Source organism: Malus domestica, chromosome 07 (genome assembly GCF_042453785.1).
Source record: "Malus domestica chromosome 07, GDT2T_hap1".
Lineage (NCBI taxonomy): Eukaryota > Viridiplantae > Streptophyta > Magnoliopsida > Rosales > Rosaceae > Malus > Malus domestica.
This window is the reverse complement of record NC_091667.1, coordinates 1,316,441-1,342,451: the sequence shown is the minus strand read 5'-3', so window position 1 is coordinate 1,342,451 and position 26,011 is coordinate 1,316,441. Positions and strand designations below refer to the sequence as shown.

General features: G+C 39.7%; 2 long non-coding RNA genes and 1 pseudogene across 2 annotated transcripts; all 3 read left to right on the top strand.

Moving 5' to 3' along the window:
• Positions 1-1,537, top strand: LOC139197520 (uncharacterized). Its single transcript, XR_011582967.1, has 2 exons — positions 1-125; positions 867-1,537. It is a non-coding gene; the product is annotated as an uncharacterized lncRNA (long non-coding RNA).
• Positions 1,538-3,819: 2,282 nt separating this feature from the next.
• Positions 3,820-4,068, top strand: LOC139197521 (uncharacterized). Its single transcript, XR_011582969.1, has 2 exons — positions 3,820-3,887; positions 4,024-4,068. It is a non-coding gene; the product is annotated as an uncharacterized lncRNA (long non-coding RNA).
• A 15,540-nt stretch (positions 4,069-19,608) lies between these two features.
• Positions 19,609-21,581, top strand: LOC114825731 (cysteine-rich receptor-like protein kinase 26; annotated as a pseudogene).
• Positions 21,582-26,011: the final 4,430 nt, after the last annotated feature.

Here is a 26,011-nt window from a genome sequence, read left to right as displayed (position 1 = left end):
ATATATATATATATATATATATATATATATATATATGTCTATGTGGAGAGGAGAAATGGTTGAGAGAGACCAGAAACTAGAAACTAGTCCTCCAACCTACTCAACCTGTATCTCGCTATTTATGGGTAACAATTTCCATACTCTGTTTATCCTTTTTCATTGTTGTTTTATACCTTCTTTGTATCTACCATGGAGTGGTTATTCAAAGCTAGTTTATGCATATGCTTACTTCGATCAAATATATTGTATTCGGCTTTAAGTATGTATGTTTCTTTGAGTTGGATGTTTTAATTATAAAATATGAAAGGGCTATGGATAATACCCTAGTTTAACAATCCAATTCAATTTCCTTTTCCAAACTACTTATGTATTATGTATTATGCTAATTTAATTGAGAATAGATAAAGTTTATATCTACATATCTATCTCCCGCTGGTTTCACACTGTCCAACTATATATAGTTATCTTTTTCTGCATTTGTACATACTGTAACAAAAGCATACTTAGTCTTCAGCTTGTCTGCACTACACACATCATACTTAGTCTTCAGCTTGTTTGCACTACACACACACACACACACATATATATATATCGTTTTAGTTATATTAAATGAAGAAGCATGTTGGTAAATGGTTTTCTGTACAGTTTAATTTATATATATATATTACTTGAATGGTTTTGAAGGCAAATGACTTTTGAATAAGCACTATATATGTTTGCTATATATAAGAAACTATTTTGTACAGCATTATAGTAAACCAAATGACTTTTGAATTGAGTACCGTGGAACTGATGAGTTTTAAGTGTGTTGATTAGTATTAAAGTTCATATAAGGCATTTGGTAATTTTCTGATACTTGTGAATAGGAGCTTATCACAGTTGTGGTTTCTTGTGTTATTATCTCGGAGCGATGCTTTGGAATCCAGGTAGGGGAAATATGGCAGACCTTTACGGAGATTGGTTTTATTAAATTTTGTGAAACATTATATTATTATCGATCTTGTTGGTTGATTAATGTGATATGGTTTACTGATTGGACAAATACTGCTCTTGTGTGTTACTCGTTATTGGTTACGGAATTATTGGTGAAGTTATATTCGCTGAGAATATGTTGTGGTACATGTGAATGATGAAATGAGATTATTTGTGCATCACTCATGTGTGAGAATAGTTGGAAGTTCGGTGTTGAGGAAGGAATTCCGGAAATGAGGGTAGTTGGAAATATCTTTTGTGTAGTTGAGCCAAACTCTTAGCAGGTACTAGGTCTCAAGCGAGCCCACAGTGCACAGTTTAAGGGTAATTCGGGACTGGCGACGAAGAGTTTAGGCAAGATGACTAACAAAAGGGGAAATTGGGATGATTGAGTTACAGGGGGTTAATTTGTATATTAAAACATTCGAACCACCACTGCAGAGGTAAAATGCACGGTATGGGACGTGCAGGTCCGCGTGTTTTATTATATGAATTAACGGGTAGAGATGAAGAGTATTGTATCGCACTCATGCATTGTTGATGATAATGATTTGGTACTTGATTACATGATTTTATGACACTTGATTTAATATTGTCAATTTACTGTAATAAGGTTATATCCCTACTAAGCTATTAAAGCTCACCCCTCTATTGTTGTGCAGCTTTACGAATTAAACAATCTAAGAGGGTAGACGGGATGAGATCGGATTAAGTGTGTAACACCCGCCCCCTAATTATAAAGATTTATGTTTGTAATTACCCCTAAATGTTTTAAATATATCAATTTCATCCTTTTTGTCTACCAAATCAGGATCCAAAGCATTGGATCCCTTTCTTTCTAAACCTGCCATGTGGCAGCACCCCAAGCAAATTCTCATTCTTCTCTTTCTGTCCCCCTCTGTGAACCTCTCATTTCTTCCTTCTTCTTTTTCGTTTTCTGTCTTCCTGTCTCTCCTTGTCGGCTCTCACTTCTCTCCCTTCTCTGCACCGCAAGCACACACGCACAGGCACACGAGTGTGCGAGGAAGAACCATCACCCTTCACCATCTCGTCCTGCTCTCTCTCTCTCTCTCCCTCTCGTTCCCGCGACCCCAGAAAACCGGAAAAGGGACTCCAGCGAGATTTCTCAATCTTCGATTAGGTAAGCCCCTAATTATCTCTATTTCATCCTTGAATCTTGCTGGAATGACTTTTAAATTAGATTATTTCTTGATTTTGGAGGTTTTTAGGACGAAACCACCACAGGTGTAGGCACACCCATCTCCGGCGACTTTCGAGAGAATTTCCGGCCAAACCACGGCGAGTTGGTCGGCGTGAAAGGTATCAATCTCTTCGTCTCGTCGAGTACTACAACTTTCCTTTTTGTTTCACTCAATTTCGTTGAGTACGGCGACCTCCGAGGCTTTCAAGGCATTTTCTGGCTAAACCACTACGAGTTAGACGTCGTGTGAGGTATCATTCTCTTCGTCTCTTCAAGGGCTATAACTTTCGTTTTTGTCTCACTTGATTTCGTTGAGTAGTGACAAAGTTATGGCCGTTTAAAGTGGGGTAGTTTTCCGGCCGAATTTCCGGCCTTCCCTCTCGACAAACCAAGGCCATCCGGCCTTCCCTTTCCCTTTCCCTTGGGCCTTAAGCCCGTTTGTTTTAGCCCAAAACCCTTTCCCTTTCAGTTTTTGTTTTTATTCTTTTTGTTTTAAAACCCCAAAGGCCTCGAGCCTTATTAAATGGCCTTGGGCCGGTTTTGATTTAAAAGGGCTTAAAGCCCTGCCCTAGTGAGGCCTTAAGGCCTTGTGCCTTGTGTGTGTGTGTGTTTACCCGTGCATGTGTGTGTGTGTGTTTATGCATGCACATGCATGCCATGCATGTGTGTGTGTGTTTGGGCTAAAGCCCAAACCCCAATTTTTCCATCCTAAACCCTTTTAACCCAAAACCTTAGAATTCCAAAACTCAATAGATCCTAATCCTATTTAACCTAAACCCTAATCTGGATTTCAAGCCTAAAACCCGTTTGACCTAATTTGACCGTTGATCCCCGGTCAACGTTGACTTTAGGGTTGACTTTTCGGGTTTTCGTCCGAGACCCTTCTTAGGGTAATTCGACGTTCTGAATTCGTTTCCAATGTCCATTTTCCCAAATTCAATTGCTATAATAGAGTTTTATTAATTGGACTCTTTATGTGATTAGGGGCAATTATATGTGGCATTCCTTCTTTGATAGTTTGTGTGGCTCTTCGGCGGCTAAGTACTGTGAGTTGACCCCTTCTAAAATGCATGTTTTGATAGTATAAATGCATACATGAAAAGCATGATTTAACAATTATGTTTTATAAGACGCTTTGAGATAACATGTTTACTAAGGCTAGTTTGAATTATTACTATTTTTCCTATAACCCATGTTCTTATAGAATATCTGATGGATGACGATATGATATTTAGAACATGTTTCGAACACCTCTTTATAGTATAGATGATGGATGACTTTATACTATGAAGTTGTTTTTCAATATATATATGTTCAATGGTTTTGTATTTACCTAGTGGTCCTTTCCGCTACGGGACGTAGGGATAGATTCCGGTCCGTCCCGGGCGACGGTTTGGTGTTGGCATAGGGCCTGGAGTGTGTTTCCTCTGGCTATTTAAGACCAGGGATGGGGAGCCGGCATGGGGCCTGAAGTGTATTTTCCTCTGACTGTCTGCTCAGAGACGGGGAGCCGGCATGGGGCATGGGGGTTATCGGACAATTCACTAGTGATTATTATATATGAGTTATGATTTGAGATACTGCACATCATGCTAGGTTTCGGAAAACCTATGTTTATCATTATTTATGTGTTTTCATAAACCTGGGGGTTAGAATCGAGGCATACAATCCCGGCATCCAGGCACTTCCGCATCGGCGTCTTCGAGTTCTTTTGGTGTGGGACCCATTCCTTTGTTCATCAAATTTTATATCGTTTTTTTTTTGTATTCTAGTTAGTCGTATGCTTTGAACACGTTCCTTAAATGCTTATTCTTTTATATTTATAAGTCTTAGTTATCCTTTATTTTCAGCAATTGCATCAATAAATGGCTTTCGTCACCCTCGGGTGTCGGCCAGCACGTGCCTATCCTGGTATTCGGGGAATATCGGGATCGGGGCGTGTCAAAGTGTGAGGATAGAATTTTGTATTTCTTTATTTTAGCCTTGTAAAGAATTATTGAGTTATTTTAAATAAGAAGAATTTTATTTTCCAACCCGTTTCAGTTTTACTTTAATTATTTAGTTTTTAGTTCGCATTTCGGATTTGGGTTCAAGTTTTTACTGCCGACCCCGGGTCCGGGGCGTGACAGATAATAATCATAAAGAAATTCACAACATCAATTATATATGAGATTAATATAAACAACTATAGATAAAGTTAGAAAAACTGACAAATTTGGAGATTGAGACTTGCATAAATGCAATGTCCTAAAGATAGAATTTCGCCCCTACTCTTGTGCTTGTAGTTCGATAGATGTCCATCTCCCAGGATTCAACAATCTATAATCCGAAGTTAAAACACTTCAATCTTCGGACTCTAGCGAACTTTATATATTATGTACTCTCAAGACACGACTCAGAATTTGACACACGAAACATTTGAGAAACAAAGTGGGGAAACCCTATTTCTCAAGAGTAAAAACTTAACTCTAATTTTCTATATAATACCAATGGTTTCATGGGTTTATATAGAACCCAATTTCTACTTATTAAAGAGATGTAACTTTTCATCTATAAGTATACATCACTTATCAAGGGAATATCACCTAAACAACATAACCTTTCTAAGAAATTGATTAACACTATTTTTCATTCAATTATTAAAATTATATATTACAATATATCATTTTATAATATATAATTTCCAACAGCATCGATTACTGAACTATACGCTCGATAGTAAATCGAGCAAAGTGTGATCACTCTTGCAGGATCGGAGTCCAGAAGTTTTGAGAATTGTGTTGGTTTTGCTGGCCTTTTAGGCATTGTATTTTTTCTAGTGCTTGCTAGAATAAAACCAAACCTTGAAAGTGCACTCAAAGTGTTTGATCGGTTTGCAAATTCCTATAAAAACCTTCATTAGACCTCTTTTTTTTCTTTTTCTTTTTAAATTCCTCTGCACTGTAAGGTTGTTAAATGATGTCCGACATTCTGAAGTACTTATAACATTTTCCATAATACTTATAAAAAATATCTCTAGTGAAAAGGCCAACGCTCACATTTTTCACAAAAACTGTGAGTTAATAGTTACTCTTATTTTCAGTTTTGTGGATTGCTTAGAAAACCATCATAAACCCCGTTTTCAAGACATCACCGCACTGTAAGCTTCTTAGGAGCTGGTTTTAGTTATTTTAGCCAATTCGACTTTGATGTAGAAAGTTGTCCAGATCGTAATGGTTGTTGAGCCTTAATATTAATCAAACTAGCCAGGCATATATCAAGCCAAAACACAAGCTGGTTAGCAGCATCTTGACGGAGAAAGGTAGCTAGGTATGCCTTGTCCATCCATGAGCAAAATTTTGGCCCCTACAAAAAAAAGAACGATGAGCCAAATCATCAAACCAGCCCAATTAAACTGGCCCAAGCAATGAGTTTTCGGTTTTGCCTTTTAATCATCTCTCCGTATTATTACTTTAGTCTAACGAAGGTTTTCAATTGCAATGTACAATTGAACGGTGTTTTGGATCGAATTTCATTTTATTTACGAAAGTACCATTGAGTCTCTCTGCCGCTGCTTTTGCGGCTGGGTTTTGGGCTGTGTTTGCTGGGCTTACCTCAATTGTTGATGTGGCCGGCCCTTTGGTTGGTCAAATGATGGGAATACCCATCTAGGGTTAAGATCGAACGACCGGGATCAAAAGTTTGGAGGATACTTTTGTCATCTTAATTGTTGGGACTGGTTGGGATTGATGGTGTAGGGATTGCAGGGCAGACAGGACGACATGCCGCCTCTGAGATAGAGATAGAGAGAAAGGGAGAGAGAGACAGAGACAGAGCGAGAGAGGGCCATACAACGATGAAATCGTGCAATGAGTCGTCGATTTCGATCAACTCGGGCTACCCCCAACTTTCATTTCCTTTCTTTCTGAGCCACAGTGGGAGTCAGTGAGACCATGCCGTGAGAGAGGACTGATACTGCAAAAAAGCATGGGTTGCAGAGACAGAGAGGGAGATGGGCCGAAACGGGGGTAAGACTGCGAGGGAGATGGGGATGTCAAAGACAAAGGAGAGGGAGCTGGACGTGGGAATTACAGAGAGAGAAAGAGAACTCAGAAGATATTTGTTTTGTTGAGAGCTGACAAGAAAAGGGGAGAAACAACGACAAAGTGACAGAATCTGAGAATCTGAAGTAAAAAATGATTAGTGGGGTTTTAGCTTCTAGCACTTTCTTCCCTGCTTTCTAAACCCATTTTTCTCTGCACCCCTTCAAGCTCTGGAAGTGTTCGCACAGATTTGAAGCTCAAAAGCGTCATATTTTATGGAACACCCGGTGGGCCCGGATTTGGTATTGTTCTTACCTCTGTTTCTTCAATTTTTTTAATTTCTTTTATATGTAATTTCTGTGCTTGCTGTTGAAATGAATATTGTGGTGGATGTTAACAATAATATGGGTTTGTTATGAGCTTATGATTCAATGGTTAGATAGAGTGACAAATGTCAATAGATTGTGAGTTGAGTATGTGGCTTAGTTAGTAAGCTACTAAATCTGGTATATAACTAGTGTGTGTAACTATTGTTAATAACTAGTTAATAAAAACAGTATATTCTTTCTCTCTCTCTAAATCTCTACTTCTCTCTATCTCTTTCTTTCTTCTTCTGCAAGATACAGTAAGTTCTTCATACTTTACATGGTATCATTCGCCGCAATGCTTCGTGCTTGACGGTTATTCGATCTTGGATTTCTCTGCTTCCGCTCTCTATCTGTGATCTGCTCCTCTTTCTCACGTTTCTTGGGGTCTTGATCTCTCTGTATTTCTTGATTTCTTGCGCATCTTCTTGTGCACTCCAGGTGTTTGTGTTAATTCCTCTGCGAATTTGCATCTGGGTTTTTCTCTCTGATTTGAAGCTATGGTGACGGCTGCACAACTTCAGATCCTTCAATCTCCTATTTCCTCTCTTATATCGACAGTGTCTTCATCAGTTACTGTCAAACTGGATGATTCTAACTATCTTGTGTGGAATTTCCAGATGGAATTACTTTTGGAAGGTCATGGCATAATGGGATTTGTCGATGGCATGAACCCTTGCCCCTCACGGTTTGATTCCACTGTATCTGGGGGTTCAACTGATTCTTCTCTTCGTGTTGAGACTGATACTTTCAAGATTTGGAAGATGCATGATAGGGCACTCATGCAGTTGATCACTGCCACTTTGTCTCCATCCGCCGTTTCTTGTGCAATTGGAAGTACCAGTGCTCATGACTTATGGGTTCGTCTCAAGGAGCAATTTTCCATTGTTACTCGGACAACAATTTTTCAGATGAAATCTGCATTGCAAAACATCAAGAAAGGTACTGATTCCATTTCTCAATATTTACAAAGAATTAAAGAGGCTCGTGATTATCTTTCTGCTGCCGGAGTCACATTTGCGGATGATGATATTGTGATCTTAACTTTGAATGGTCTTTCTTCTGAGTATAATACGTTGAGGTCTATAATTCGTGGAAGAGAACATGTTATTTCAATGAAGGATCTTCGCTCTCAGTTACTTGCTGGGGAAGCAATGATTGAAAATGTGGCTGCCACTCCATTCTTAACTGCAATGGTTGCCAAGAACAGTGGTCATGATTCTAAGAATTCAAGCTATGACCGACAGTCTAATCCTTATGGTGCTCAATCTGGGTTCTTTAATGCCTCTGGTTATAAGCCAAATTTTAACAAGAACAAAGGCAGAGGGAAATTTTACAACAATTCCTATCCTCGGTTTGGGAATAACAAATCTGGTTACATCAATAATGCCCCTGGTATTCTTGGGAATTCACCACCATCTCCGCAAGGCCAGTTTCACACTAATTGTCAAATTTGTGGTAAATATGGGCATTTGGCTGATACTTGCCGGTTCAGGAATTCTGATACTGCTGCGATTCAAGGTTGTCAAATATGTGGTAAAAAGAATCATAGTGCACAGTTTTGTCTTTACAGGAACTCCAATGTTCAGAACTCTGCGCCTACTGCTATGCATGTCAACACTGTCTCTAATTCTGTTGTTCCCAGTGCATCTCCTCAACAGTTCTGGCTTACTGATTCGGGGGCTACATCACATATGACTGCTGATCTGAATAATCTTTCATTGGCTACTCCCTATTCGTCCACTGAGACAATTCAAACAGCTAGTGGTGCAGGTTTATCTATTTCACATATTGGTTCTTCCAGTATTCCAACTCCAATTAAACCATTGCAATTACATTCTGTCCTATATGTTCCTCGGTTAACACAAAATTTGTTGTCTGTACATCGATTGTGTCTGGACAATAATTGCTGGTTGATATATGATGCTTTCTGTTTTTGGATTCAGGACAAGGCCACAGGGAGGATAATGTTCAAGGGGCTTTGCAGTGATGGGTTGTATCCAATTCCATTTCCTGGCCGTGCTTCATCACCTCGATCTCAAGTGGCATTTCTTGGCCACCAAGTATCTTCTGCACTTTGGCATAGTAGATTAGGGCATCCATCAAATTCTGTAGTGTCTTCCATTTTAAAACAGTGTAACGTGTCTGTTGCATTTGATTCAAAACCTGTGATTTGTTCTACTTGTCTGGAAGGAAAATTTTGTAAACTGCCTTTTGTTGCTTCTGTGTCAAAATCTGTTACCCCATTTGAAGTTGTACATACTGATGTCTGGGGTCCCTCTCCTTGTATTTCTGTTGACAGTTTCAGATACTATGTGACATTCATTGATGAATGCACTCGATATTGTTGGATTTTTCCTCTAAGCAATAAAAGTGATGTTTGTTCTGTCTTTGTTGGTTTCTATAACTTTGTTTTGAATCATTTTACCACTACCATTAAAACTTTACAAAGTGATGGGGGAGGGGAATATATTAGCAAAACACTTCAAACCTTTCTTCTTGATAAAGGAATCAACCATCAAATATCTTGCCCTCATACCCCGGAACAAAATGGGCTAGCCGAAAGAAAACATAGACATATCATTGAAACCTCTATCACACTTTTACAAACTGCTTCATTACCTCCACAGTTTTGGTCTTTTGCTTGTTAAGTGGCTGTCTATCTTATTAATAGAATGCCTACCTCCACCTTAAACAACAAATCACCATTTGAATTGTTGTTTCATTCTATTCCTGATATCACTCATCTCCGAATTTTTGGGTGCTCATGTTTTCCATTACTTAGACCCTATAATAGTACCAAACTTCAACCTAGGACCACAAAGTGCATATTTCTGGGTTATGCTTCTAAGTATAAAGGGTTTATTTGTTATGAGGTGTCTCATAAGAGGATATATGTTTCCAGACATGTTATATTCGATGAAACTGAATTTCCATATACCAGTTTGAGTTCAAAGTGTCCAGTTCCTGTGTGTTCCAAGTCTCTTCCATCTTTTGTCATATCACAGTTTCCAAATATGTCTGTCACTAATCAGAATACTATAGTCCCTGGTCATACTTCTATGTCAAATGATACTCATTCTTCAGCTCTCAATGATGCTCACAGTTCCAGTCCACAACTCATTACTGCAACCCCAACCATATCAGCAAGTTCTTCTCCATCATTATCCTCTCCTACCCCTGTGGCTCCTGCAAGTACTTCTCAGCCTTTGTATGAGCAATCTGAAGATCCTATTGGTTTTTCTCCTGACAGTTTACAGGTTGTCTTACCAATTCCTCCACTCAATACACATTCAATGCAGACTCGATCTAAGAGTGGGATATCTAAGAAAAAGGTCTTTCTTTCTGTTCTTCAAGATGATCAGTTAGTGGATTTATCTCAAACCGAGCCTGCAACATATAAGTCAGCCTTGAAATCTTCTGTGTGGTTATCAGCCATGAAAGAGGAACTTTCAGCTCTTCATTCTCAGGGTACTTGGTCTCTTGTTCCTCTTCCTCCACATAAAAATCTTGTAGGGTGTAAGTGGGTTTATAAGATTAAAAAAAATGTTGATGGCACCATTTCTCGGTATAAAGCGAGACTAGTTGCTAAAGGGTTTAATCAAGAGGAAGGTGTTGATTATGGAGAAACCTTCAGCCCTGTGGTTAAACCAACTACGGTCCGGTTAGTCTTAGCTCTTGCTGCTCATTTTGGTTGGTCACTTAGACAACTAGATGTGAAGAATGCCTTTCTTCATGGCATATTACACGAGGAAGTATACATGTCTCAGCCCCCTGGTTTTTTGGATCCTTATTATTCCACGCATGTGTGTAGATTACACAAGTCTTTATATGGTCTAAAACAAGCCCCAAGGGCTTGGAATGAGAGATTCACAACGTTTTTACCATCTCTGGGATTTCTTACTACATACTCAGATTCTTCCCTCTTTGTGAAACATGTTGGGCAGTCTGTTGTCATTCTTTTATTGTATGTCGACGACATTATCATTACAGGCAGTGCTACAGATGCCATTACTGCGGTTATTGGAGCTTTACATTCTGAGTTTGACATCAAAGACTTAGGGCCTCTTCATTATTTCCTTGGTATTCAAATTACACAGCAATCCCACGGTTTGTTCCTCTCTCAATCTAAGTATGTCTCAGATTTGTTGATCAAAACTGATATGCTCCAATCCAAGTCTTGTACCACTCCTTGCCTAGCTTACAATAGACTGTTAAAGGATGATGGTAAACCGTTTCACAATCCTGCTTTGTATAGAAGCATTGTTGGTGCACTTCAGTATTTGACATTCACACAGCCTGACATTGCCTTCTCTGTCCATCAAGTTTGTCAATTCATGCACTGTCCCATGGAGTCCCACTTTGTTGCTGTCAAAAGAATCCTCAGATACTTGCGGGGGACGCAGGACTATGGCATTCAGTTTAGTAAAGGGGATTTGACCTTCTATGCTTATAGTGATGCTGACTGGGCCGGGGATCCCAATGACAGGAGGTCTACAACGGGATTGGTTGTCTATTTGGGATCTAATCCTATTTCTTGGTCTTCTAAGAAGCAAAATACAGTTTCTTGATCCTCTACTGAGGCCGAATACAGGGCTTTATCTTCTACTGCAGCCGAGATGGATTGGATCAAGCAGTTATTACAATTTATGAATGTTTATGTGCCTTCTCCTGCTATCTTGTATTGTGATAATCTCTCTGCCATTGCACTTGCTTATAATCCTGTTATGCATCAAAGGACGAAGCATATTGAAATTGATGTTCATTTTGTCCGAGAACGGGTTGCTAAGAAGTTACTCCAGGTTCAGTTGGTTACTTCTAATGCTCAGTTTGCAGATATTCTCACCAAAGGCTTGTCGACTTCTCTGTTTCACACTCATTGCTACAATCTCCGTCTAGGAAATTCCCATCCTGAGATTGCGGGAGGATGTTAACAATAATATGGGTTTGTTATGAGGTTATGATTCAATGGTTAGATAGAGTGACAAATGTCAATAGATTGTGAGTTGAGTATGTGGCTTAGTTAGTAAGCTACTAAATCTGGTATATAACTAGTGTGTGTAACTATTGTTAATAACTAGTTAATAAAAACAGTATATTCTTTCTCTCTCTCTAAATCTCTACTTCTCTCTATCTCTTTCTTTCTTCTTCTGCAAGATACAGGAAACACTTGTTTTATATGAATTGGGTTTTTCACTAAATTAATAAAGATCAAATCTTTGTGGTTCTTTGTTGTTTTTCTCAATCTTGCTTCACCCGCAGCCGCTTGAAGATGACGTGGTCCTGATCGTCGGTCACTTCTTCGACTGTTCCGAACAACGGATTTCGGTTCCCAAGCTCCGACAATTCTGTCTTTGGCAAAGAGAATTCAGGAAGAGTGGAAGATCCTGGAGAAGGATTTGCCAGGCGAGTTCTTTTGTTTTTTTATTTTGAATTTCCTTTTGAATAACTGTTTTGAATTAATAGTAGTGAAGTTTTCCCATACTTAGTCTATTAATTTTTATCAAATATTTTGCACCGACCATTTCATGATGCTGACTGCTGTAATTAATTTCGTTTTGTACTGAAAGAGTGAGTTGAGAATATATGGAATATAGTTGTTGGATTGGTGTTTGTACTATAGAAACTTAGGTGTGCTTACCCCCCTTTTCATTGACATCCACAGTTACAATATTTGTTAGAGCTTATGAGACAAGAATGGATCGTGTGAGAGCTGTAATTGTTGGGGCGGAGTCTACTCCTTACCATGATGGTCTCTTCTTCTTTGATGTTTGCTTCCCCAGTGACTATCCCAATGTGCCACCGGTATGTGATAATTTTGAACGCCTAGAATTGATTTATAACTGTTTACATCTTTGGCCTAACTGGGAACTCTGTTATGCGGAATATCTACTACCACTCTGGTGGCCTTCGATTAAATCTAAATTTGTACAATTGGGGAAAAGTATGCCTTATTCTTGGTTCTAGACAAACCAAAATGAATGTGTATTTGGTGGTTTTCTGCATTTTTTGCATCTTCATTTTCCTACTTTTGTGGTCATTGCTTTCATTTTACTGGAACTACCCTGCTTCTTTCTCATGGTCGTTAAGCATATGCATGTTTGTATTTTTCTGATGGATTATACTATTAGGAACTTAGGTACTTGTACAAAACAACAACTACAACAACAAAGCCTTTTCCCACTAAGTGGGGTCGGCTATATGAATCCTAGAACGCCATTGCGTTCAGTTTTGTGTCATGTCCTCCGTTAGATCCAAGTACTCTAAGTCTTTTCTTAGGGTTTCTTCCAAAGTTTTCATAGGTCTTCCTCTACCCCTTCGGTCCTAAACCTCTGTCCCGTAGTCACATCTTCGAACCGGAGCGTCAGTAGGCCTTCTTTGCATATGTCCAAACCACTAGAACCGATTTTCTCTCATCTTTCCTTCAATTTCGGCTACTCCTACTTTACCTCGGATATCCTCATTCCCAATCTTATCATTTCTCGTGTGCCCACACATCCCACGAAGCTTCCTCATCTCTGCTACACCCATTTTGTGTACGTGTTGATATTTCATCGCCCAACATTTTGTGCCATACAACATCGCTGGCCTTATTGCCGTCCTATAAAATTTTCCCTTGAGCTTTAGTGGCCTACGACGGTCACACAACACGCCGGATGCACTCTTACACTTCATCCATCCTGCTTGTATTCTATGGTTGAGATCTCCATCTAATTCTCCGTTCTCTTGCAAGATAGATCATAGGTAGCGAAAACGGTCGCTTTTTGTGATCTTCGCTAGATTGCTCCGGTCATTAGTGTGGATAAGTATATAAATGGATAGAGATAGGAAAGCAAGCACAAGATGTACGTGGTTCACCCAGATTGGCTACGTCCACGGAGTAGAGGAGTTCTTATTAATTGTGAAGAGTTTACACAAGTACATAGGTTCAAGCTCTCCTTTAGTGAGTACAAGTGAATGATTTAGTACAAATGACATTAGAAAATATTGTGGGAGAATGATCTCGTAATCACGAAACTTCTAAGTACCGGAGTGTGGTATCGTCTTGACTTGCCTTATCTGTCTCATAGGTAGATGTGGCATCTTCTCTGGAAGTACTCTTCCTCCATCCAGGGGTGATATCTTTAACTGGTGGAGATGCACAAGGTAATGTATCAATTTCACTTGAAGCTTACTTGTAGTTTCAGGCTTGGTCAAGCACGATACAAACCATGTAGTAGGAGTCCCCCAAGTCGCCGAGCTAGGGGATCTGCTGAAAAATATGACAGACAAGGTAAGCAATCAGAGCTCTGGCTGATTGTTCACATTCTCCCTATCTTGCAGGCAGCATGAAGGATAAAGAGAAGAAAAATGAGAAGAGATGATATGGGATACTTTTGCTTTTGAAGAAGTAACTTTCCACAGGCTTATTCTTGAACTGGGCTGGAGGGTTTTCTGGTTTCCTCCAGAGTATAAGGTCGACTGAAGAATTTGAGGGTCAAAACAAGTCCATCAAATCTAGAGTACGTTCGACCCTGTTGATATGGGATACTTTTGCTTTTGACAGAGTAGTGGATGTATCGGCACGTGTGCTGTTACGCTTGTCTCCACATGCTTCCTTGTATCCTTCTCACTTGCCCTATTTGTTCCTCAGGCAGATGCGGTATCTTCCCTGGAAGCATAAGATGTTGAAGATGAGTACTCGAGAGCAATGCCAGGTAAGTAATCAGGTAAGGGGTTCCAAGCAGTCAGTTCCTGGCTGGAAGCTTGATTCCAAGTGCTGACTGATTGCTCTCTTTCTTCTTGTCTTGCAGGTAAGAACAAGGCTAAAGGAAAAGACAGGGAAAAAGCATGATATGGGATACTCTTGCTTTTAACCCTAATGATATGAGATATTATTGCTCTAGTATAGCTTGTTTGCAGAGGTATTATCGGGGGGAAAGAAAGCTGAATATTTCAAAAGGCTTCGTTGAGAGTGCCCTCTCAGATATGAGGAAGGGTTGAGCATTTTTGCAGGTCTGCCTGTCCGTTGGGGATGGAGGTCGACATATATAGGAGTCTCCCAAACAACAAGTAGTAATGCTATTCCTTTACCCTGCTTGGTCATAGCACGGTAGTGGGAGCTACCAGCTTCACATGTTTTAACTCTGTCAGAGCACTTTGAAAAAATGGTTTGTGGTATCTGGAAAGCTGATGTTGCGTGTGAAGATTACAGACAAGCTTTATCCAAGGAGATCCGGCTCTTGAAGTTGGGAAAGTGGTGCCTCTTTGGTTTTCGAACAAGCAATCCTGTCAGGGATCTGGCTCTCGAGATTCGGAGAACGATGCCTTTTCAATTTTTGAGAAAGCAATCCTGCTGGGGGTCTGGCTCTCGAGATTCGGAAAGCGGTGTCTCTTTGATTTTTGAGAAAGTAATCATGTTGAGAGTCTGACTCTCGAGATTTGGAGGGCGGTGCCTCTTTGATTTTGGAGCAAACAATCTTGTTGGGAGTGTTTTCTCGAATGTGAGTAAAGGTTGGGCATGTTTGCTAGTCTACCTTGCCACGAAGCACAGAGGTTGACACATAGGGACTTTCCAATTATCCAGCAGTGGTACTGTTCCTTTACACTCTCTTCGATTTTTGAGAAAGTAATCATGTTGGGAGTCTGGCTCTCGAGATTCGGAGGGCGGTGCCTCTTCGATTTTGGAGCAAGCAATCTTGTTGGGAGTGTTTTCTCGAATGTGAGTAAAGGTTGGGCATGTTTGATAGTCTACCTTGCCACGAAGCACAGAGGTTGACACACAAGGACTTTCCAATTATCCAGCAGTGGTACTGTTCCTTTACCCTCTCTTCGATTTTTGAGAAAGTAATCATGTTGGGAGTCTGGCTCTCGAGATTCAGAGGGCAGTGCCTCTTTGATTTTGGAGCAAGCAATCTTGTTGGGAGTGTTTTCTCGAATGTGAGTAAAGGTTGGGCATGTTTGCTAGTCTACCTTGCCACAAAGCACAGAGGTTGACACACAGGGACTTTCCAATTATCCAGCAGTGGTACTGTTCCTTTACCTTTGTGGGTAATAATATGGTAGCTAGACCTTCAAAATTTATGTGTCTAAACTTTGTTAGTGCTGTTTCTTTGCTATTCTTTTACCCTTCTTGGTCAGAGCGATGTAGTGGGAGTTGCAAGCTTCACGTGTCTCAACTTTGGCAGAGAACTTTGGCAAAGTTATATGTGGTACCCATGAGCTACTGTTGCGTGTGGGAAGTGGGTGATTGAACAGTAAGATTCATGTGTTTTCTACTTCACCAGAAATCTTCGACAGAATGCCCATAATTTCCGCAAAGCTGAGTGTGCGTGTGACAGGTGTTGACAAGGCTGGAAAAGTAAGTGCCTCTTCGATTTCTGAGATCGGCCCTCGTGGTCTCTGAACAGCCCAACTTTTGAGAAAGCAAGCGCCTCTTCGATTTCTGAGATCGGTCTTCGTGGTCTTTGAGCAGCCCAGCTTTTGAGAAAGCAAACGTCTCTTCGATTTCTGAGATCAACCCTCGTGGTCTCTGAGCAGCCCAGCTTTTAAGAAAGCAAACGCCTCTTCGATTTCTGAGCAGCGGCTCTTCGATTTCTGAAGCTCCGTCGAGTGCAGATTTTTATAGGGGCTGGCATTAAGTTCCAAAGCACACTTGAATCTCCACCAGTAGAAGCTCCATTCTTGCACTTCTAAGATCTTGATTTGTCTGACCTCTTCTCTCTTCAACACCTTTGAAAATGTCTGGCCCCTCCGACCGTCGTTTTGACTTGAACCTTGTTGAAGAGGCAGCCCCGCCTTCTCCAGACAACATATGGCGCCCATCATTCGTCTCCCCTACTAGTCCTCTTACCGTTGGGGATTCCGTGATGAAGAATGATATGACCGCTGCGGTGGTAGCCAGGAACCTTCTCACTCCCAAAGATAACAGACTACTTTCCAAACGGTCTGATGAGTTGGCTGTTAAGGATTATCTGGCTCTCAGTGTTCAGTGTGCAGGTTCTGTGTCTAATATGGCCCAACGCCTATTTGCTCGAACCCGCCAAGTTGAATCATTGGTGGCTGAAGTGATAAGTCTCAAACAGAAGATTAGAGGGCTCAAGCAAGAGAATAAATAGTTGCACCGGCTCACACATGACTATGCTACAAACATGAAGAGGAAGCTTGACCAGATGAAGGAATCTGATGGTCAGGTTTTACTCGATCATCAGAGATTTGTGGGTTTGTTCCAAAGGCATTTATTGCCTTCGTCTTCTGGAGCTGTACCGCGTAATGAAGCTCCAAATGATCAACCTCTGATGCCTCCTCCTTCTAGGGTGATTACTTTCTCTTTGAAAATGGCTTGTTGAGAAAGTAATCACCCAGTGTGTGTGGGATAGAGAGGGGGAAGCTAGCCAAATGTGGGATTCCATGGCTAGTTGTATCCGAAAAGTAGCAAAAGAGGTATTAGGAGAGTCCAAGGGCTTTGCCCCACACCAAAAGGAATCTTGGTGGTGGAATGAGGAGGTACAAACAAAGGTGAAGGCTAAGAATGAATGTTGTAAAGCCTTATACAAGAAGGGGAGTTGATTTCAATTCCTTGCAACATCTTTAAAACATTTCAGTTTCATACATTTACTTACCATTTTATTTCAATTTGATACATCCGTTAGAAAATCCGTTGAGTGATGACGTGGCAAATATGAGATCCAAATTTGTGCTGACATGACTGCCAAATTTGTGTCATGTGGCAAAAAAATAATTTTTTATGTATTTAAAATATTATAATAATTTACCCTATTTATTAAAAAAAAACTAAACATCTTCCCCGCACCCCACACCCACCTCCCCCCACCCCACCCAAAAAAACCCAGATTATATATGTGGTATTGCTGGAGTGTTGCAGTTGTTCGATTTGAAGCAGTGGGAAAGGCTGCTGCAATTGCTCCATATCTGTGGGTTGTGGAGTGAAGGGTGTGAGGGTCATAGACTCTGCCGATTTGAAGGTCATGGCTGTGAGTTGCAGCCGTTGTTGTTCGGGTCGTCGCTTGAACGGGCAGTTTCAGGAGAGCGGGTTTGAGGAGATATTTTTGTTGGGTTTTTTGTTTTTTCAGAAAATGAGTATATGATTAATCACTTGACTTTCGCTTTCAAAAGGACTGTTAGAAGTTTTGTGTCAATTTGGTTGTGATGGTAAGATTCCTTCATGTAACATTGTGTTGTGGCATGTGAGTGTCGAATCTTTTTCTTAATTTAATTTCGGAAAGAAGCGTTTAATGGTAGTGCTATATGATGAAGTTAGCATCCTTATAAGTTGGGAACCTAAAGCAGGAGTAGTGTGCTCACAAATTCCTACTTTTCTCTGCGTCATTCCTCTCTACTTGCACCAGTTGTGACTTACTTTCTTTTTTGGTTCCATCTCAGGAGTTTGTCAAGGAGAAAGTTCGTGAACGAAATAAATCTAATCGAGAGGTATTTTCTTTTTGGCAGATATCATGAATTATGATTGGGTGTTTAAACAATATTTGCCTAAAAGTATACTCTGTTTTTTAGTGGTATTTTAAATAAGGTAACTTCCCCAAACACTGATATTTTGGTTTTCTATTGGTATGTGTGAAACCAACTTGATTCAGGTTACAAGGTTGAGGGTTGCAGATAGTTGTCATATTGCGGATAGTTAATCATGTTCAATAACCTTAGTTACAGGGCCATTCATTTAAATTTTGGTTTCAAGTTGTTGAAAGACGGCTTTTCATTCTTTCTTAATATAACCTTTCATTACAACTTCAGTTTCACATCATTCGTCACTGGCTTTGCTAATATATGTTTTTAGTGAGATAATCTTACTGGTGAATTGTTAAAAGGTAGGAAGAGAGAAGGCGGCCTGCGATTTTATAAACTAAAGTTCAGATGCATTTTCTGTGGTATGGGGAGTCTAAGAGAAAGGGTTTTGAGGATTAGGTTTGGGGTTTTGTTTGTGTGATTTGCAGAGAGATGGGGGTGTCTGAGATAGGATTTAGGACATTTGTTTTAGGAATTGCAGAGATAGATGGGGAGTGTTCGAGAGAAGTGTGGGAGGATTTAGGCGGGATTTTAGGGGTTTGGTTTAGGGTTTGTTTTCTGCGATTTGCAGAGACGGAGAGATGGGACAAGGATGAGAGAGAGATGGGAGGATTTTATGCGAGGGTTAAAGGGAACGGGTAAGGGAGGTATGGGTTTTTAGGGCCGGTTTCTAGGGAGGAGGTCTAGTGTCAGTGCCTTCACAGGGGGGGCATGATATGGGGGAAAGAGGAGAGGGGGTTGGTTGCAGAGAGGGTGACGGCGGGTGCACAATTAGGGGGACAGAAAGAGAGTTGATTGGGTACAATATTTCAGGGTAGGGTTGAGGGAATGAGTGTGCTGGCTGCAGAAAGGGTGGGGTTGAGATAGTTTGGAGAATCTCTTTTCATTAAAACTCTTTTTTTTTTTTTTTATTATACACTTACTACAAATTTGTACCATACCATCTCTCTAATAGAGGTATGGTCCACCAACACATATGAGTCTCATCTCTAAAAATATGATATGAGACTTACATGTGTTGGCCCCTATACTTATTAGAAAGATGGTACAAATATAATATGACAAATACAATAAATATAACATTACTCTTTTATTGCACTTCCTTAATTCATTTATTAGTTTTTGTTTATCCATAAAATTTCCGTCATTTCAATATTTTTATTGAATGTAACCAACTAAGAAATGGACATGGACAGCGAAGGAGATACTATTAATTTGGGATTGTGCAATATTGTACCACAAGCACAAAAACAAAATTATCATCAGAGGCAGTAATGGAGTTAAAGTCAAGGTGTTCCCTTTATTCTTTGTAGCTTTACCAATTCAAAATTCTAAACTGGGGTAGATCGATGTGGGTACGATCAGCTGGTGAGGGCAAATATATGCCATTCTTTTATGCTCGAGTTTGAATCTTCTTTCCCTGACGTAGTATAGGATATAGGAATACAACCCAAGTGGCTTGATGATTAGCGAAGCAGTTGCATCATGCTAGTTGGTTGTCTATTAAACCAAGAACAGAAGACAAGTTGGTTACCATAACAATATAATGAAATACTACATTTGACTTGAACAACAGTAATGGATTCCTCAAGATTGCTAATTCTCTTCATTGTTCCCGTTCTCTTGGACCTTCTTGCACCCGCCGGAGCCGTCGTTTGCACTTCTACAGCTGAATTCTGCTGGAGGTGTTCCAACATTGGCACCTACGAAGACGGTGGCAACTACCAAAAAAACCTCGACACCCTCCTCTCCTCTTTCTCTTCCAACAATCAAACCAATTCCGGCTTTTACAATTCATCAATGGGGCAAGACCCTGACAAAGTGAACGCAATTGCATTGTGCAGAGGAGATGTGTCCCTCAACGACTGTCACACTTGTGTCAACCAGTCATTCCCTTTCTCCTCACGAATTGTTCGAATCAAGACGAAGCAATCGTATGGGCGGTGCATTGCACGGTCCGATACTCGAGCAAATTAATATTTGGTATTCAGGAAGATGAGCCTTATCAGTTTGTGCCTAGCCCGGCTAACGCAACTGATCCCCAGACATTCGATTTGGTGCTCAATCTCTTATTGGATTATTTTACTGAGAAAGCTGCGTCGGGGGATTCTCTTAAGAAATTTGCAGCCGGACATACGATTATACAAGGAAGTACGACAAACCAAACAATATATACACTTGTGCAGTGCACTCCAGATTTGGATAAGCAAAATTGCAGTGATTGCCTTAAAGGGGCTATCTCAAAAATACCAGAGTGTTGTGGTGGAAGGACAGGAGGCAGAGTTCTTGAGCCGAGTTGTAATTTGAGATTCGAGACATCTATTTTCTACGAGGCCAACGCCGATTCTCTAGTGACTCTTCCATCTGTAAAAGGTATGGTTAAACTTAATGTCTTAATTACAAATAATTTTTTTTTCTTTGCTTTCTATATGTGACACTCAATAAAATGAACGCACCCATCTGATGCTAAGCAGGAAAGAAGAGTACCATATCAAAAGCAGTCATCATCATCATCGCCGTTGTTGGGGTTGTTTTTGTCGCTATGATTCTTATCGGAACATTGATTTCCTTAAGAGTGAGGAGACGGCGGAAAAAGCAAAAACTTGAAAGTAAGTTCAATTGTGATAATTGTCACATAGTCTCATATATTATGCATTTGTCTCAGTAGCGTTTTAGGACATATATGTTATGATTAAGCTGTCACTTTTCAGATGATGATTCGGAAGACATTAGTCTGGTGGAGTCGTTGCAATATGACTTTGAAACTATAAAATCAGCAACTGATGACTTCTCTTATGCAAATAAGCTTGGACAAGGTGGATTCGGAGCTGTCTACAAGGTAACAAAACATTACATTACAAGAAAAACGATTTAATGAAAAATTGTTTTACCCAACTAACTTTTTATTTTTTTCTTTATAAACTTCAGGGTAGGCTACCAAATGGAAGATATATAGCCGTGAAAAGACTCTCTAAGAATTCTGAGCAAGGTGAACGTGAATTTAAAACTGAAGTCACGTTAGTTGCTCAACTTCAACACCGTAATCTTGTAAGGCTGCTAGGTTTTTGCTTGAAAGCAGGGGAAAGAATCCTCATTTACGAATACGTGCCTAACACAAGTCTTAATCACTTCATTTTTGGTACGTTTGCACTACCTTTTGGCATAATTCATAACATTTCCTCTCAATTTTATATTACTGAAAATTGTATCAACAAAAGAAAAACTTATGAATCGTATTTCAATCTATCGCGCTTGTATTTAGATCCAGTCAATCGTGGACATTTGAATTGGGAAACTCGTTACAAAATCATAGGAGGGATTTCTCGAGGGCTTCTTTACCTTCATGAAGATTCTCGTCTTCGAATCATTCACCGTGATCTTAAACCAAGCAACATTTTGTTAGATGAAGATATGAATCCTAAAATTGCAGACTTTGGCATGGCTCGATTGTTTACGATGGATCAAACTCAAGGAGATACTAAGACAATTGTGGGGACCTAGTAAGTATCCAAAAATTCTAGCTAAATTAGTATCCTAAATTCATGTTTTAATTTGGTGAATATAATCATGCAGTGGATATATGGCTCCAGAGTATGCAATTCATGGACGTTTTTCTGTCAAATCGAATGTTTTTAGTTTTGGTATGTTAGTTCTTGAGATCTTAAGTGGTACAAAGATCGCCAGTTTCCGAAGTAGTGAGAATGATGAGGATCTTTTATTGAACTAAACATGGTAAATACCAATATTAAACTAAACATGGTAAATACCAAAAATATATGATAATATTTGGGAATTTCTTATATATTCATTAATCTCCAAAGTGGAGTATATATAGGAGTTACAATTGGTATTACATATGTACTTCACCAATGTGGGACAATAAACTACTATTTACATTTTAACTAATGTATAACTCGCAACACTCCCCCTCAAGTTGGTGCAAAGATGTCACGATGCCCAACTTGTCAAGCGAGTCGGAAAACGCACTATTAGACACAGCCTTAGTAAGAGCATCAGCCAGTTGATCTTCAGATCTCACAAACGGAAACATAATAATTCCAGCATCCAATTTTTCCTTAATGAAATGTCGATCAATCTCCACATGTTTTGTTCGATCATGTTGCACTGGATTATGAGCAATCTCAATAGCAGCCTTGTTATCACAATGAAGTTTCATAGCACCTTTGTGTTTAAACCCAAGATCTCTCAACAATTTTTCCAACCACAACAACTCACATACACCATGAGACATACCACGAAACTCAGCTTTTGCACTTGACCTAGCCACCACTTTTTGTTTCTTGCTTCTCCAAGTAACTAAATTACCACCCACAAACATAAAGTATCCAGATGTAGATCGCCGATCAGTGATAGAACCAGCCCAATCTGCATCTGTATACCCTTCGACATTCAAATGATCATTCTTGGAGAAAACCAGGCCTCTGCCAGGAGCCATCTTCAAGTACCTCAAAATACGAGTTACTGTATCCATATGAGCTTCACTAGGTGAGTGCATAAACTGACTTACCACACTAACTGCATAAGCAATGTCAGGGCGAGTGTGAGACAAATAAATTAATCTCCCCACAAGCCTCTGATACCGTTCCTTATGAGTTGGAACTTGATCTGGAAATAAGCCCAGACGATGATTTTGCTCAATCGGAGTATCAACAGGTTTGCAATCTAACATACCTGTTTCAGCTAACAAATCAAGAACATACTTCCTTTGAGATAGAAAAATACCATGCTTGGATCGTGCAACCTCGATTCCAAGAAAATACTTCAATTCACCCAATTCTTTCATCTCAAACTCAGTAGCTAGGTACTTTTGAAGGTGTTGTATCTCCTTTTGATCATCACCAGTCACTATCATGTCATCAACATAAATAATCAATGCAGTTAGCTTACCATTTTGTCGCTTTAGAAACAAAGTATGATCTGAATGACTCTGGATATACCCAAACTTCTTCATTGAACTTGTAAACCTCCCAAACCATGCTCTAGGAGATTGTTTCAAACCATACAAGGCCTTTCGTAACCTGCATACAATACCTTTTCCAGGAGATGTTCCAATACCAGGTGGGAGATCCATATACACTTCCTCCTTAAGATCACCATGAAGGAAAGCATTCTTAACATCAAACTGCAACAGAGGCCAATCCTGGTTTGCTACCAAGGACAGAAGAACACGCACAGTATTAAGTTTGGCAACAGGAGCAAAGGTCTCCTGATAGTCCACCCCATAGGTTTGAGTATAACCCTTAGCAACTAATCTGGCTTTATACCGATCAATAGAACCATCTGTTTTGTGCTTAATAGTAAACACCCATCTACATCCAACGGCTTTCTTCCCGTTTGGTAACGGAACCAAATCCCAAGTAGAATTCTTTTCCAAAGCTTCCATCTCAACTTTCATAGCATTAACCCACTTAAGGTGAGACAAAGCATCTTGCAATTTTGTTGGAATTGATACACTAGATAGCTGACATATGTAAGATGCATATGGTTGGGACAAACGATGAGAAGACACATAATTATTGATAGGATATTTGGCTTTGGCATGCATATCAGGCTCATATTGTACTTTAGGTTTTCCACGATTAGCTCGTGGAGCCAACTGATAAGTAGAAGAATCGTCAGAATTTACCTCATGTATGCCACCATCTTGTACCAAACAGTTAGAAGAATCATCACTGGACGAACCATCATCAGGCAACTCGTTAGACATATCAGCAGCAGGCAACCGATCATCAGAAGGTAATTCATCAGATATATCCGCAACAGGCAACCGATCATCATCTGTAGCCGACTGATTAGTATCACGCAAAATAATAGGTTCTGTTCCCAACTCTGTCTGTAACACATCATCCATATCATCTCTTCGAATCTGCACTTCACTCCTCCTCTCCCCCTGAAGTGGAGAGTCGGAAGAGGGCTTCACAAAATACGAAACTTCCTCATGGAAGGTGACATCCATGGTAATATAAGTTTTTTGAGTCGGAGGATGATAACATTTATAGCCTTTTTTATTGTTAGCATACCCAATAAAGACACACCGGAGAGCACATGCATCAAGTTTACTCCGCTGATGAGAGTAGACATGCACATACGCAATACACCCAAACACTTTCGGATGAAGCTTTGAGACAAAAACAAGAGAAACATGTTTTTGTAGCACATCAAACGGTGTCTGAAAATCAAGAACCCGACTTGGAACACGATTGATCAAATACACAGCAGCCAAAACAGCATGACTCCACAAATGATTAGGAACACATTTATCTAACATCAAGGAACGAGCAACCTCCATTATTTGACGATTCTTCCGTTCAGACCATTTTGTTGGGGTGTAAACGGAGTAGTCGTCTGGTGAATAATACCATGATCACGGAAAAAAACATGCCAAAGTGTGATTCACATATTCTCCTCCGTTATCAGACCTGAAGACCTTAACATTGGTCTGAAACTGAGTAGATACCATTGTACAAAATTCTTGAAGAAGTAACGGAACATCACTCTTATTTTTCATCAAGAACACCCAAGTTACCCGAGTACAGTCATCAATAAAAGTAACAAACCAACGGAATCCATTAGAAGTAACTTTTGCAGGACCCCACACATCAGAATGTATCAAATCAAATGGTAAAGTAGCTTTAGAATCACTTACAGGAAAGGAAGCACGATGACTCTTAGCCATGACACATGTTTCACACTTGAACTCTGAATCACTACAAGTGCAAAACAAAGAAGGAAATAGATGTTTCATATAACTGAATGATGGATGTCCCAATCGTCGATGCCACAACCAAATTTGATGTCTGTTATCCACTTTAGCACTTAAAACTTGATGATTATTTGAACCGGAAACAACAGTATCCTCCATAGTCAAGATGTACAAACCCCCTATCCTTTTACCATAACCAATTATCTTCTGAGTTTGAATATCTCGAAAATAACAATACGTAGGATAGAAGTGAGCAGAACAATATAAAGTATCAAGAAGTTTTCCTACCGACAAAAGATTGCACTTAACATCAGGAACAAGTAAAGCACGGACCAGTGATAAGGTTGGAGTCAAAGAGATAGTGCCTTCACCCTTCACAGGGGAAAGTGCTCCATTTGCACTAGTAATATACGGATCACGAACATAATCACATAACTCATCAAACACTCTAGGATCACTTGTCACATGATCAGTGGCCCCAGTATCAATTATCCATTTATTTGTTCCACCAAGATGCATAACAACACTATGATTATATTGAGCCATTGAACAAAATCACGAACAATAAAGGCACAAAAGATACGCAGCGGAATGAAAACAATTTACCAGAGACTATAGCAATCGCTGTTCACGCACTGTAGAAGACCACTGTTCACGGCACTGTTTTTCACACGGAGGAAATCACGAAAAATGTGGGCACAAAATTTAAAGCACACAGGTCACCAAGAGCGAACTGCTCTGATGCCATATTGAACTAAACATGGTAAATACCAATATTAAACTAAACATGGTAAATACCAAAAATATATGATAATATTTGGGAATTTCTTATATATTCATTAATCTCCAAAGTGGAGTATATATAGGAGTTACAATTGGTATTACATATGTACTTCACCAATGTGGGACAATAAACTACTATTTACATTTTAACTAATGTATAACTCGCAACACCTTTTAACCTATGTGAGTAAGAATATAATTTTTAATTTTACTTATGATTTAACTCTTAGTATTTGAACTTTCTTTCATTAATGTAGTTCTCAACTTTATTATAGGCATGGAGAAACTGGAAGGAGGATACGGTGTCAAATATCATAGATCCTGTGTTAGCGACAGGATTTGGAACCAAAATAATGAGATGCATCCACATTGGTTTACTTTGCGTCCAAGAAAATGTGGCTAGCAGACCAACCATGGCTTCAAT